Raw genomic sequence first — 15,412 nt, 5'->3', positions numbered from 1 at the left:
AGATGTGGATGGAGTCAGGTGATGTTACTGAGATAGAAACAGTTAGTTTGGTGATGATGCAGGAGAAAGCTCATCTTAGTGTGAAGTATTTCATCAGAGTTGTGAACAGTCTGGTTCAGCTTCACACAGTTACTAGACAGAAGGTTGCAGTCAGTGTAGAAGCTGTCTCAGTGTTTAATTGGAGGAAATTGCTGTTCATCCTGCACTGGATTCAAACAAGTCAGGATGATGTGTGACTTGGAGGGGGTCCTCACCGTGATGGTGTTCCATAGATCTTCCACACTGGACATTCACAACAGTGAAGATTAAGGGTTTGTGACATGATGTCAAAGTCCTGATTGAGATGTGGATTTAGTCAATACCTGTATTTCACCTCTTTCTCAACATTCTTTGTCTGTCCACTCACAAAGACGCCAGAGTCTTGTATAAGTCCAGACCAGGTGGCAGCTTCTGTTCCCTGATCGACATTAGTGAATCACTGGCTTTTGTGGTCACTTTTTTTAAAATAGTGTGTCATTAATCCTACGGGGTGGCACGGTGGCTCAGTAGTTAGCACTGCAGCCTCACAGCGCCAGGGACCCGGGTTCGATTCCAGCTTCGGGCAACTGTCTGAGCGGAGTTTGCACATTCTCCCCATGGCTGTGTGGGTTTACTCCAGGTGTTCCGGTTTCCTCCCACAGTCCAAAGATGTGCAGGCTAGGTGGATTGGTGGATTAGCCATGCTAATTTGCCCGGAGTGTTCAGGGGTGTGTGGGTGATAGGGGGATGGGTCTGGGTCCGATGCTTCAAGGGGCAGTGTGGACTTGTTGGGCCAAAGGGCCTGTTTCCACACTGTAGGGAGTCTAATCTAATCAAACTACCAGATTCATTACAAGCTGATTGCATAGGCAGCCTGGTGTTTGTGTGGACTCTCTCTTCATTGCATTGTTCTGTTTTAAATTGATTTCACAGTGTACTCAAAGGGAAACTGACACCAGGCATAATCCCAGGGTCTTATGGACACCTCAGTTTATTGTAAACAGAACATTATCAGATTTTGAACATGTAAGGAGAAAGCATACACGTATTGTGTGTGTGGACACGGTTTTAGTTAATTACCAGGACTGGCACAATGCAAGCCTTGATTGTGGGGAGGGATTCACTTGGTGAACCACAGTCCTGACATACAAGCTGCTCACACTGACGAGAGACCTTTTAAATGTCCAAACTGTGGGAAGTGCTTTAAATGTTCTGGGCAACTGATGAATCATCAATATGTTCACACTGCTGAGAGACTATTTGTGTGTTTTTTGCAGACATGTGTTCAGGTGATCAACTAGCCTCAATATACGCCAGCGAGTTCACGCTGGAGAGAGGCCATTCGTCTGCTCTGAGGGTGGGAAGGGATTCACTCATTTATCTCATTTGCTGACACAGAAGTGAGTTTGTAGGTAGCTATTGGATGTTTGGATTTTGCTTTCAATCACAGTCAGTACTGAACCATTTCAATGGAATCTGTTTCCACTGGTTTATAACTCCAGTTCTCAGTCTTTATATTTAGCATAAGAGCCAAATCAGCTTTCTGTGTGACCTGCAGTATGTTTATTTTTTAATGATATCTCTAATACAAGTTTGTTCTCATTGAACATTTCTTCCCCCTCCCCCATGTATCCTCCATCCTCACCTACAACAACAACTGAGGAGCTCAAAGAGCTTCATTGTCTCACTCATGGTGGCAATCGATCCACTGCCTCTGCTGCTTCCGATAAGGCCAAAGGGCTCCTAAATTTTGCCCTGTGTCTGAGCCCAGAATCTGCATGTTTCTCTCCTACATTGTTATAGCCAGTGTGTTACCAGCCCCTCTCAACTGGCTGCCAACCTTTTCTCCTAACTGTCTCCCTTCCTTGTGTGCTTTTTCATCTGCTTGCCCCAACTTCTGGACCTTCTGTATTCCTTGTGACTGTCAATTTGGACTTTTCTCCTTGACACCTATCATAAGTGTTTTTTTTAAATCTTATCTTAAATTCTAATTGTCATACAAGCAGCCCTGAATGTTTGCCCTTCCTTTCCTTTTTGAGTGTACTTGAGCCATCTTCTCTTTGAAAGTAGCCCTTATTATTATTTATACTTTGTCCCATCAACCTGTCACTCCAGTCATTGCTGTCCAGCTTTGACCTTGCCCTTGAAGACAACTTTCCATCAATTGAGTTTTCTCATTCTGAATTAATGCTGGTTATTATCTGACATTATTCTGTACCTTCCTACACGTGATCATGGTCTCCTGAATGGTCTGACACTGACACTTGATCTACTTGGCTCCCATCATTCCCAAGAAGTAGGACCAAACGAGCGCTCTTTCTTTTTGAACTGAATGCACTGTTTTCGGAAATTTATCGTGCATACAATCCAGGAAAACTTACCCTTGCTGCCTCTTACTCTACCAATATTCCAGTCTGTATTTGAAAAACTGAGGTCTCAAATAACACTACAGAACAGGAATAGTCCCTTTAGCCCACAAGCCTCCATTAACGCATGATTTTCTAATCATGAAATCTCTTTCTTTCCCCTGCACAGTTTGTATCTCTCTATTCCCTGCCAATTCACAAATCCATCAAGATGTCTTTTAAGCATTGTGATTGTACCTGCTTATCCCACTTCCTCTGGCAATGCATTCTAGGCACATACTGTCCTGTGTGTAAAAACTTACTTTTCACACTTCCTTTACATTTTTCCCTATTACTTTAAACTTATGTCCCCTACACAAACTGTCATTTCTACTCTAGACTCCAACTATCCATGTCTCTCCCAGTTTTGTAAATTTCTACCGGGTTGCCCCTCAGCCTCTGATGTTCAAAAGAAAATAAACCAATTTTATCCAACATCTCCTCATAACTAATATCCTCCAAACAAGGTGACATCCTGGTAACCTGTTTCTGTACCCTTTGCAAAGCTGATCATCCTTGTGGTGGTTTGGTGAGCAGAATTGTACACAACATTGCAGATGTAGCCTCACTGAAGTTCTAGCGAGCTGCAACATGACCAGTTTTTATACACTTTGCCCTGACCATCTTCTCCACTAGACTTGTCATTTTCAGGGAACTGTGAACCTGTAGACCTAGATACTGCTCTATGATTGTGCTTCTCAGAATTCTACCATTTACTGTGCACTTCCCTCCTTCATTAGACCTTCCAAAATGTATCACGTCACATTTGTCTGGATTAAATGCCACCTGCCATTTTTCCATACAAGTCTCCAGTCAATCTATATCCTGCTGTATCATCTAGCATTCCTCCTCACTACTCACAGCTCCACAGATCTGTTATTCACATATTTACTAATTTGATCACCTATGTTCTCCTCCAAATATTTTTTATAATAAATATGTTAACGACAGCGGTCTGATTCCTACAGAAAAGCACTGGTTTCAGATCTATAGCTACTCTTCATCTTCTATGACAAAGCCAGTTCTGTACCCAACTCATGGTGTAACCAAGGTCACTTAGACTTCTGTATCAGCCTGCCACGAGGAACCTTGTCAAAGGCCTTGCTAAAGTTCATGTGGATAACATGCAACGTGGCTTCCTGCAGAAGAGGTCATGTCTCACAAACTGGCTTGTGTTTTTTTTTGAAGTCACGAAGCTGATTGAAGGCAGCGCAGTGGATGTTGTCTGCATGTACTCTACGGAAATATTTGACAAGCTACCTCATTGTAGGTGGTTCCAGTAGATTAAGTCACATGAGATTGATCCATGGTGCGTTGGTAAATTGGATTGGGTTAGAGGACAGAGGGTGGGTGGCGATGGTGTTTTTTGACTGGAGATCTGTAACCAGGGGTGTTCCACAAGGTTTGTTATTTTTATAAAAGATTTGGATGAAAATCTAAGTTGGTTTGCTAATGCTGTGAAAATTGGTGCAGCTGAGGATAGTGAGTTAGGGTGTCTAAGGACACAGCAGGATGTAGATCAATCGGAAAGTTGGATGGAGAAATGGCAGACGGACTTTAATTCAGAGAAAATTGAGGTAATGCAGTTTGGGAGGCTAAATGCAAGAGGAAAGTATACAGTAAATGGCAGGGCCATTAGGATCATTGGTATAAAGGGGGATCTTGGGGCCTAATTCCATATAGCTCCCTGAACACAGTTGGATAAGGTGGTAAAGAAGAAAGTTGAGTGCACCAGTGCACTGTCATCAGTGTAGGGTAGAGGCTAAAAGACAAGCTTTATTTTTGTCTTTGTTTTCGGTCTGGATTGAGAGTCAGGCTTGCTGCCTGACCAGGTATACAGGTAAACCTCTTCATTTCAGAGGGGAATGTCAAGGCCAAGAGAAAGAAGAAGAAAATGTGAAACAAAGTTAAGGTTATGACAATAGCCCAGTTTCACTTCTTTCTTTACCCTGGCCCTATCAGATGTGATGCTGTTCATCTGTACAATACAGGGCAGTGAAAGGAGCAGTTGGCCCTGCAAGCATTGATGAACAAAACTTGTTTGGTCATCTCCTTTGTCAGCTTTCTTTCTATAAATTGATTTTTATGTTTTCCCTTTCACAAGGCATCTGCTTCTTTCTCCAAACACAAATCTTGAATTCAGAATGACCGTTGGTGCTTTTAAAAAGGGACACTTGTCCAAACCATCAGCAATATATCCAGATTACCAAACTGCAGCCAATTATAGTTGTGTTTACATCAGTTGAAACAGATCTAATATTGTCAGACTTAATTTTGGTAGCAGAATTCAATTCTTTCTTAAAATACGGAAATCTCTTGCTGGGCCATCATTAGTCACCCTGGAGAAGATGCTGGTGAGTTTCCTCCTTGAACTACTGCAGTATAAACGTATTCAGGTTCACTTATTTATCTCTAGTTGAAGGACTGAGTGAATCGCTTCCCACAAATGGAGCAGATGAATGGCCTTCTCTCGTGTGAACTTGCTGATGAGCAGAGCGAAGATGAACACCTGAAACTACTCCCACAGGAAGTGCAGCTGAACAGCTTTTCTCTGGGATAAACTCGCTGGTGTCTCAGCAAACTGGATGATTGACTGCAGCCCTTCCCACATACAGAGCAGGCGAATGGTTTTCTCCCCCGCCCCCCTTGGCGTGAACTCGCTGGTGTCCAATGAGGGCAGATGCGTGTCTGAACTTCATTCCATAGGAGGTGCAGCCAAATAGTTTCTGCTCAGTATGAATTTGCTGGTGTGATTGAAGGCTGGATGAATGAGGGAATCTCTTCCCATGCACCGAACAATTGAATGGCTTCTCCCCTCCTCGGTGCAAATCCACTGATGTCACATGAGCCAGGATGTCTGTAAATCTCTTCCCGCGCTCTGAACAGGTGAACGGTCTCTCCCCAGTGTGAATTCTCTGATGTGACATGAGTTTGGTTGTTTGATTAAATTCCTTCCCACACACAGAACAGGTAAGTGGCTTCTTCCTGATGTGAATTCATTGATGGATTTCCAGCTGGGATGGGTAATTGAATCTTTTTACTATAGTTCTCACATTTCCATGGTTTCTGCACAGTACTGTCACCTTTGTATCACTTCAGAATGGTTGATCAACTGAAGCCTTGACAGCACATTGCTCGAGCAGAGTATCTCCCCACTGTGAATGGTGTAAATGTTTTCCCAACCTTCTTGATTGATTGGTTCAATTTCTCTCCACAAGAAATATGCTGGAATGCTCCCACATTGGATGTGTAACAGGGTAAATCTTTTATGCAGTCTCCTCATTGCAATATTGTCAGCTGAATATTGTGTGTATCACCTACATACAGGTCAAACATTTCTCCTTCCACATTCAGAGGCTGAAGGGACTCAGCTCCTCATAAATTGCATGAGTCAACCATTCACAGCAGGAAATTTGATTTGTGTTTAATATCTGCAAATACTTCTCTTCTAATATCCTGCAAAAGGAGTTTACAAAAGTCATTTACTGTCATTGCAGGAAAAAATTCAGAACAGACATGTCCAGATCCTAAGGAACATTATTCTTCTCTCTTATTTCTCAATTCTGTAAACTCCTGGCTCTACCCTCCTTCCTCTTTCGACTGAAATCCAGAACTATCCCCCTATCTCTGTCCTCCTCTTCCAGTTTTCTCCCTTTCTCCGTCCTCTTCTCTCTGGATCAAGTTCCCAACTCCAGTCGGCTGACTGAAAATCAAATCAGTGAGTCTGATTCGGGGTTTGAGTCTCCAGTGGCTGTTTGGTGAATCCTCCCCATACACCTCTAGGATTTCCTTCTTAGTTTCAGCCTCATCGATTTCTGCCCAAGTGAGACACGGCTTCCCTTTCCGAAAATGGCGGCCAAGTATCTGGGGAGAATTCCCGTCCCCGACCTAACCAAGGTGGCGGTTAGTAATCCTTGGCCTGATACATGGGGGCCCCAGGCCTCCCCTACGAGAGTATAAACTGCCCAGGCCATCACCTCCCACGGTTTCCATTCCTACCCCGTCTCACAAACTCCTGCCTCGAGAGCAGGACAGGGATTTTGTTGCTTGAGCCTGGAGAGCTTCTCAAATTGAGTCCCCTCCTCCAACTTGGCACCACCTGCAGCCTGCTGCAATGCCCGCACTGCGCACTGGGCCTGTGTGATTGGCCTGGAGCTGCCGTCAATGTGAAGGTGGGGGGCGGGGGGGGGGGGGGGGGGTGCAGATATGAGTGACCAACAAAACACGGGCGATTGTCTAACCAATCGGAGTGAATGACGGGCAAGAATATATGTAGCTCTCGCTCATTGGCTGAAACTCATACCAAGCGTCATAGTTCCGGGGCGGACACGACATATCATACACCCAGTGAACTGAACAACACTGCATGACACCAGGGCAACTGCACCCGGAGTATTCCGTTCAGTATTGTTCTCCTTATCTAAGGAATGATAGTCTGTCTTTGTAGTCACAGTGCTATGGAGATATACCAGACTGATTCCGGGAAGGGGGTTTCTTCATTCAGAGAGGAGTAAATCTGTGGACTTCAACTACCAAAGAAAGTGGTTTAGCAAAATATTGAACGTTGTGAAGAAGGTTTAGATTATTGTTCAGAGGGATAAAGGGATCAAAGGGTGTTGAAAGTGAGAAAGTACTGAGTTGGTGATCAGCAATATCAGCATGAATGGCAGAACAGTCTCAAGGGCGAAAGAGCAATCTGTTCATGAAGAAGGTCTGAGGCTCCGAAAGCTTGTGTTTTCAAATAAACCTGTTGGACTAATAAGCTGGTGTTGTGTGATTTCTGACCTTGTCCACCCTAGCCCAACACCAGCACGTCATGTTCTTATTTTCTAAGACTCTAGATCACTATTCTTAATTTCCCTCCTAGTCATGGATAGGCCCCATTTCTCATTTTATTTTTGTGCCAGATAGGAATGAACAACTGTTGCAGTTCTCCAATATTTTCTTTAAGTGTTTTCACTTGCCTATCCAATTCTATCCCCTTAAGTTATGCTCCCCAATTTATTATGGCCAGCTTGTGTGCCATGCCATTCACGGCTTCCTCTTTTTAAATTCAGGATCTTAGTCTCAGAAGCAACTCTGCCACTCTCCAACTTAGAGCCACAGAGTTGTACAGCATGGAAACAGAATCTTTGGTCCAATGCGTCCAAGCTAACCAGGTATCCTAATTAATGTGGTCCCATTTAATACCATTTGGCCCATACCCCTGCAAACTCTTCCTGTTCACGCACCCATCTAGATACCTTTTAAATGTTGTAATTGTACCAGCCTCTACCACTTCCTGTGGTAGCTCATTCCATACATGTACCACCCTCGACATGAAAAGAAAATGCCCCTTAGGTTCCTTTTACATCTTTCTGCTATCAACTTAAAGCTATGTGCTCCAGTTTTGGACTTCTAGCCTGGGAAAATGACGTTGACTACTCACCTTTGCCACGTCTCTCACGATTTTATAAACATTTACAAGGCCACCCCTCAGCCTCCAATATTTCAGGGAAAATAGCCCCAGCTTATTCAGCCTCTCCCTGTAGCCCAAACCCTCCAACTCCAGTGAAATCCTTTTAAATCTTTTCTGAACCACTTCAAGTGTCTTTACTGACAGCAACATTCCAAAATTGGCCTAACCAATATCCTGTATAGTCACAATATGACACTTCAACACCTATAATGCATTGACCAACAAATGCAAGAATACCAAAGTCTTCCTTCACTGTCCTATCTAACTCTGGTTCCACCTTAAAGGAACTCTTGAACCTGCACCCCAAAGTCTTTGTTCAGCAATGTTTTCCAGGACCTTACCATTAAGTGCATGACTCCTGTCCTGGTGTGCCTTCCCAAAATGCAACACCTCACATTTATCCAAACTTAACTCCACCTGTTACTCCTCAGCCTGTTGGCCAATCTGATAAAGGCCCTGCTGTACTCTGAGATAACATTCTCACTGCGCACTGCACCAGAAATTTTGGTGTCATCCACAAACTTAATAACCATGCCTCCTATGTTCACATCCAAATCATTTACATAAATGACATCAAAGGATGATGTGACTGCACAAGTGCAGAGATCCAGCAGGATGTTGCTTGGGCTGGAGTGATGGGGTTATGAAGAAAAAGTAGAGAGGCTGTGTTGTTTTCCTGGTGGAAGAGGAGGCTGGATGGGGACCTGATTGAAGTGAACAAAGCTCTGGAGGGCATAGATTGCTTAGATAGGGATAATCATCTCCCCCTAGTACAGAAATCAATAACCGGGGCGGGGGAAACACTTTTAAAATAAGTAGTTGGAGGTTTTAAGTGGATTTGAGGGAAAACAAATTCTTCCAAAAGGAGGTGAGTGACTATCTGTAAGTCACAGCCTGAAAGTGTCAGAGAGAGGGTTCTGGAGTACTGACCACTTACACATTAGCACTATCCCATCACCTCCTTTCCATTTACCCATTGCCATGTAGTTACAATTTTAATTTTAGATGGGTACCGCTCGAGACTTATTTAAAATAAGTTAACAAAATTGTCTTATTTATAGATTCAGACTTGAAAGATGGAAAAAGTAAATATATATACATTGTCTATGAATAGGAAGGGAATAGAGGGATGTAGATCTTGTAGAGAAGACAGTTTTAATATGGAAGGGCAAAATCTGTCAGCGCAAGCTTGGAGGGCTGAAGTGCCTGCGTCTGTGCTGTATTGTTGTTTTGTACTGCACCCTTCTCCAACTGCCGCATCACAGTAAAATTTGTATTGATTGAGGGTTTTCAATGTCACGGCCGTTACCCAGCAGTCCCCGCGCTGGTAAAGGTCCCTGATTAACATTATAGGCGAGCACTGCGCAGGCGTCGTGCCGTTGAGTTCTTTGGAATGTATGCGCTGAGAGTGACGGCGACGGGGGAAGATGCTCTGCTCTTTTGTCACATTCGCAGTCAGTAAAGATTGAAAGTGCGAAGGGAGCGATGGACACCACTGTGGCCTGAGAGGGGTTTCTAAACACCTCTGGAAGGCAATGAAAACTAAAAATGAATCTACAGGCCTTTGACCCGGAGATAATGGGAACTGCAGGTGATGGAGAATCCAAGATAATAAAATGTGAGGCTGGATGAACACAGCAGGCCAAGCAGCATCTCAGGAGCACAAAAGCTGACGTTTCGGGCCTAGACCCTTCATCAGAGAGGGGGATGGGGAGAGGGTTCTGGAATAAATAGGGAGAGAGGGGGAGGCGGGCCGAAGATGGAGAGAAAAGAAGATAGGTGGAGAGAGTATAGGTGGGGAGGTAGGGAGGGGATAAGTCAGTCCAGGGAAGACGGACAGTCATGGAGGTGGGATGAGGTTAGTAGGTAGATGGGGGTGCGGCTTGGGGTGGGAGGAAGGGATGGGTGAGAGGAAGAACAGGTTAGGGAGGCAGAGACAGGCTGAACTGGTTTTGGGATGCAGTGGGTGGAGGGAAAGAGCTGGGCTGGTTGTGTGGTGCAGTGGGGGGAGGGGACGAACTGGGCTGGTTTGGGGATGCAGTTGGGGAAGGGGAGATTTTGAAACTGGTGAAGTCCACATTGAAACCATTAGGCTGCAGGGTTCCCAGGCAGAATATGAGTTGCTGTTCCTGCAACCTTCGGGTGGCATCATTGTGGCACTGCAGGAGGCCGATGATGGACATGTCATCTAAAGAATGGGAGGGGGAGTGGAAATGGTTTGCGACTGGGAGGTGCAGTAGTTTGTTGCGAACTGAGCAGAGGTGATCTGCAAAGCGGTCTCCAAGCCTCCACTTGGTTTCCCCAATGTAGAGGAAGCCACACCGGGTACAGTGGATGCAGTATACCACATTGGCAGATGTGCAGGTGAACCTCTGCTTAATATGGAAAGTCAACTTGGGGCCTGGGATAGGGGTGAGGGAGGAGGTGTGGGGGCAAGTGTAGCATTTCCTGTGGTTGCAGCGGAAGGTGCCGGGTGTGGTGGGGTTGGAGGGGCGTGTGGAGCGGACAAGGGAGTCACGGAGAGAGTGGTCTCTCCAGAATGCAGACAAGGGTGGGGATGGAAAAATGTCTTGGGTGGTGGGGTTGGATTGCAGATGGCGGACGTGTCGGAGGATGATGCGTTGTATGCCGTGGTCGACCCATTGACTCAACGTGTTCCTGCCCCACCGAACTCATCTCCACCTATCTGGACTCCATTTTTTCCCCTTTGGTCGAGGAACTCCCTACCTACATCTGTGACACCACCCACGCCCTCCACCTCCTCCAGAACTTCCAATTCCCTGGCCCCCAACACCTCATTTTCAGCATGGCCGTCCAGTCCCTATACACCTGTATTCCGCATGCAGATGGCCTCAAGGCCCTCCGCTTCTTCTGCCCCACAGGCCCAACCAGTCCTCCTCGACTGACACCTTCATCAGCCTAGCCAAACTCGCCCTCAACCTCAACAACTTCTCTTTCGATTCCTCCCACTTCCTACAGACAAAGTGGGTGGCCATGGGCACCCGCATGGGCCCCAGCTATGCCTGCTTCTTTGTAGGTTACGTGGAACAGTCCCTCTTCCGAACCTACACAGGCCCCAAACCTCACCTCTTCATCTGGTACATTGATGACTGTATCGGCGCCGCCTCTTGCTCCCCAGAGGAGCTCGAACAGTTCATCCACTTCACCAACACCTTCCACCCCAACCTTCAGTTCACCTGGGCCATCTCAATCACATCCCTCACCTTCCTGGACCTCTCAGTCTCCATCTCAGGCAACCAGCTAGTAACAGATGTCCATTTCAAGCCTACTGACTCCCACAGCTACCTAGAATACACCTCCTCCCACCCACCTTCCTGCAAAAATTCCATCCCCTATTCCCAATTCCTCCGCCCCCGCCGCATCTGCTCCCACGATAAGACATTCCACTCCCGCACATCCCAGATGTCCAAGTTCTTCAAGGACCGCAACTTTCCCCCCAAAGTGGTCGAGAACGCCCTTGACCGCGTCTCCCGCATTTCCCACAACACATCCCTCACACCCCGCCCCCGCCACAACCGCCCCAAGAGGATCCCCCTCGTTCTCACACACCACCCCACCAACGTCTGGATACAACGCATCATCCTCCGACACGTCTGCCACCTACAATCCGACCCCACCACCCAAGACATTTTTCCATCCCCACCCTTGTCTGCTTTCCGGAGAGACCACTCTCTCCGTGACTCCCTTGCTTGCTCCACACTGCCCTCCAACCCCACCACACCCGGCACCTTCCCCTGCAACTGCAGGAAATGCTACACTTGCCCCCACACCTCCTCCCTCACCCCTATCCCAGGCCTCAAGATGACTTTCCATATTAAGCAGATGTTCACCTGCACATCTGCCAATGTGGTATACTGTATCCATTGTACCCGGTGTGGCTTCCCGTACATTGGGGAAACCAAGCGGAGGCTTGAGGACCACTTTGCAGAACACCTCCGCTCGATTCGCAATAAACAACTGCACCTCCCAGTCGCGAACCATTTCAACTCCCCCTCCCATTCTTTAGATGACATGTCCATCATGGGCCTCCTGCAGTGCCACAATGATGCCACACGAAGGTTGCAGGAACAGCAACTCATATTGCGCTTGGGAACCCTGCAGCCCAATGGTATCAATGTGGACATCACCAGTTTCAAAATCTCCCCTTCCCCCACCGCATCCCAAAACCAGCCCAGTTCAACCCCTCCCGCCACTGCACCATGCAACCAGCCCAGCTCTTCCCCTCCACCCTCTGCATCCCAAAACCAGCCCAGCCTGTCTCTGCCTCCCTAACCTGTTCTTCCTCTCACCCATCCCTTCCTCCCACCCCAAGCCACACCTCTATTTACTACCTACTAACCTCATCCCACCTCCTTGACCTGTCCCCTCACTACCACCCCACCTGTACTCTCCTCTCCACCTATCTTTTCTCTCCAGCTTCGGTCCGCCTCCCCCTCTCTCCCTATTTATTCCAGAACCCTCAACCCATCCCCCTCTCTGATGAAGGGTCTAGGCCCGAAACGTCAGCTTTTGTGCTCCTGAGATGCTGCTTGGCCTGCTGTGTTCATCTAGCTTCACACTTATAATCTGTGTCAACAAAACATGGTGTGGATGAGACTTCATCTCACAACCTCGGCAATTCCTACCACGGTCTCTGCATGTCTGATTGCAATATTAACTGATCCCTTACAGTATCACTTCAGGATATGTTAAGAGGAAATATTGGGGACAACAGTCAGTGGTTTGACTCAGACTCGAGCCGAAGCTCATGCTGCCACACCACAAAGAACGGGTCACGACACTGTCACAGCGCCACACAATGAAACGAGCGGGAGCAGGAAATAAGTACAGTGATAGAGGGTTTGTAAGGAGCACCATCAGACCCTCAACAGGAATACTCATCAAACAGTAAACTGTGATGAAGGAACACTGAATGAGGGCACGGAGCTACTCTGTGCCTCCAGTGATGCAATCGGTGAGCGCGCGGTCCTTCTCTGACGGTACAGAGGCGCGTGAAATGCCCAGGCTGTGAGCTCCAACCTCACCCGGGCCAGCTTTTAGTGACACGGACCAGCAGGACAAGGATAAAGAGCATTTTTCAGCATAATAGCCTCTTTTGATAAAGATTGGTTTCTGGGTTTGAGAAATGTCTGGTCCTGGGGAACTGTCCCAGTGGTCAAGGAAAACCCTGCAAATATTCAACTCGCGAAGAAGCATCTATGGAGGTAAGAATGAAGATGGCATTTGAGCGCCACGACCTTTCTCGTATGGCTGGCCCTGAACGTGGTTAAATTCAGGGCAAAGCTGTTTTGCTCATTATACTTTGCACCCACACATACAGTTCATTGCAATAGTCGAAAATGATTTAGAGTTATCTAATTTTTAACATTGTCCCGCATTTATTTCAGCTTAAAGAAAGCGCTGCTGATAAGAAGAGAGTTAAACTGCAAAACCAATGTGCCTTGTTCCTGTGTTTCTTGGGTGGAGATTACTGAGTACTAAATGGATTCTACATCTTGGTAGTGATTACTGTTGCATTTTTAAGGCACTTGATTAAAGCTGGAAATGGATCTCCGAGCAACTGTTCATTCGGGAATATCTTTCCTGTACAATTTTAACTCAAGTTTGGTCAGTTGCAGTCAGAATTGATCACATGGAAATTTATGCCAGATCTTCCAAAGCCATGAGCTTCTGTTTTACTCAATCTTATACAGCGGCACACGTTCACGAAATTTCGTTACATTTCAAGTCAGAGATTGTTTCTCAACGTTTTCCCTGACCGCACCCTACCCCTAATCCCTCAACCACCCACAGACTCTCTCTCTCCCTGAGAATGCACTCCTTGTGCGACTGCAAACGAGTCTTTCAAAATATTTTGGAAACGGTTTTTCGGTGTGACAGGAATTCAGCTCCTATCTTTTATTTTTCGTCAATGGTTTTGAATGTCTGACTTCCAGTTATTGGTTCACTTGAAAGAGGGAACTTCCCCCTTTTTCCTCTCTCCACAACTCAAATCATCTGCAAAATGTCCATGAGGTATTCCTTTCGTTAGTGTGAGCATTTCCAACTTTTCTAACATCCCTCGTGAATAAAATCCTGTCGCGGTAAACCCCATTGGTGTTCTCTGGAATGTTTTAACACCCAAGTAAGCTCCATCATGCCCTTCCTTTTCAAATAATAGAATCACTAGAGTGTGGAAAGTGCCGATCGAGTCTGCCCCGACCCTTGAAAGAACATCCCACCCAGACCTAGCGGTCGCCCTATCTCTGCATTAACTATGGTTTAACCTACACATCCCTGACAGCACAGAGCAATTTAGCAAGGCCAATACACCGAACCTGCCCATCCAACAGCAGTGTAACCACTGAGACACTGTACGATCCTAGTAAACCCTGTCTGTGTCATATCTGATATCTTTACAACCGTGAACCCCAGTAAGCACCATCTGTGCCCTTTCTGATATCTTTATTCCCGGTAACCCAGTTTAGTGAAAGCACGCGGGACCCACGAACCCAAATGCAGTGCAGCAAAACTCTCCTCTGTGCTGTACAATCTCATTAGCGCTGCAGGAAAGGTATTTGCTGTTACTGCACTCAAATCGGGATCGGTTTATCCAGTGCCTCCCTCGGATTTCTGCTTCCAGTAAACACTTCACTCTGGAACAAATCTATCAAATCATTTTGATTTCAACGCAGACAAAAGGCGCAGCTTGCAGAAGGCATGTGTTGGCACTTTCACTGACACTCTGTCTCCCCCGGATGTAGTCCTGCCCAGCACTGAGTCAGACAGCACCGTCCTTCCTCTGACATGTCCCATCGAGAATGGAAGGACAGATAGTAATAACCCACACCTGTAAACGGAGCAGGCAATTTCAAATTCCTAAGAGAGACACAACTCAGAGTCAGAGATCACAGAATCCCTACAATGCAGATGGAGATCTTTCAGCCCACTGCTTCTGCACCTAACACCACTCGAGCTTTCCACTTCTCCACCCTAACCCCACAAACCCACATTTACTACGACGAACCATGACAGGACAATTTACCGAAACGGCACAACTTTGGGGAGAATGCGCAAACTCCATACAGAGAGTCTCACAAAACTACAGTCGAAACTGTGTTCCCGCCACCACGAGGCAATGCTGAACCACCCTGGAATATGAGGATGGTCTCCTGTGGGGAGTTTAACGCTGCTCTCCCACGTGAGACGCAGGGATACGAACCAGTCCACTACTGCTGTCTTCCACACAGCATAAGGCCCTTCAGTCTATTGCGGCTGCACTGGACAAAACAAGCACTGAACTATCCCAATCCTATTTACCATCACTTGGCTCAGCATCTGCTGGCTGAAACAAGTCTTTCTGAGTATCTATTCAAACCGGCCTGCCTCTTACCTTAAATCTACGGCTCCATGGTGATCGATCAAAGAGAAACAGCACCTTCAGTCTCCCCTGTTCGTATGCCTCATTAGTTTGCATATCTCGATCACCTTCCCTCGCAATCACCCCTGCTCTAAGAAAACAACCCCAGTC

This window comes from Stegostoma tigrinum, unplaced genomic scaffold (genome assembly GCF_030684315.1).
Source record: "Stegostoma tigrinum isolate sSteTig4 unplaced genomic scaffold, sSteTig4.hap1 scaffold_156, whole genome shotgun sequence".
In the NCBI taxonomy this organism is placed as follows: domain Eukaryota; kingdom Metazoa; phylum Chordata; class Chondrichthyes; order Orectolobiformes; family Stegostomatidae; genus Stegostoma; species Stegostoma tigrinum.
The sequence above is the reverse complement of the archived record's forward strand: the minus strand, read 5'-3'. Positions refer to the sequence as shown.